The sequence below is a fragment of the Triticum dicoccoides genome, chromosome 6B (genome assembly GCF_002162155.2).
Source record: "Triticum dicoccoides isolate Atlit2015 ecotype Zavitan chromosome 6B, WEW_v2.0, whole genome shotgun sequence".
NCBI classification, from domain to species: domain Eukaryota; kingdom Viridiplantae; phylum Streptophyta; class Magnoliopsida; order Poales; family Poaceae; genus Triticum; species Triticum dicoccoides.
In genome coordinates this window covers 589,912,265-589,913,228 of record NC_041391.1, presented here as the reverse complement: position 1 = coordinate 589,913,228, position 964 = coordinate 589,912,265, and positions in this window count along the sequence as shown.

Below are 964 nucleotides of genomic sequence, written 5' to 3'. Positions count from 1 at the left end.
AGTGTTTGGAGTATGTAGTAGTAGTTCATATTGAAATCTATTAAAGGACATATATATTCTAAACAATATGATATAATCTCTATAACTAAGGTAGTAGGGACGAGCAGTAAACGGAGGGAGTAGTAAATTTTTCTCCTCGTCCTGTGAGCCACCGCGCGCATGGGTGAGGGAGGAGCAAGCTTCACCTCATCCTGTGAGCCACTGCGCCCGTGGGCGGGGGAGACGGCATACTAAGCAAGCTTCTCCTCGTTCTGCGAGTTGACAGGACACATCAAAAGTACTCCAGTGTATAGAGCCTTGCCTCTAAGGTAGGCCCCACATGGTTTGCCTCTTTTTTTAATTTAACATAACGCATCAAGTCGCAATTTGTTTGTTCACCCGTGGTAGACGATCCTCCCTCCACCAAGTGGACAACCAATACACGTGCCAAATTACCATGTGGGCTGCCTTTTTCGTACAAAAATGAGCTCCACTATGTACCCGCACGGGTGTGGTTGGGAAAGAGACGGGAGTACGTGCGTCGTGCATGCACCTATTCTCTTCGTGCATGCCCCCACCTACATGGGTGTGTGTGAGAGATACAAACCGCGTTCGTGAGTGTTTTTTGTTTTGTGGTGGGGGGTGGAGGTGGGGTGGGGGGTTGATTTCGTGAATTATTTGTGGGAATATGTGTCGATGACATCTCAAACAAAATTTTGCATGCAATGTGTGTGAAATGGAGGCCTATCCATATCATACATAGAGGGTCAGGCAATCCACGAGAAGAGAGGGAGGGGTCATAGCTATCGATAGAGTCGAAGAGAGGATAAAGTGGGTGGGTACGATATCAATGAAGAGAGCCATCTAAATTGTGTGTGTGTGTGTGCAAGTCAAAGATATAGGGCGACTGGCCTACCGGAATGTTAGAGGGCACATGTCAAGTTTGTGTGTGGCAGGGAGACATGACTAGAGCGCTTGATGTATC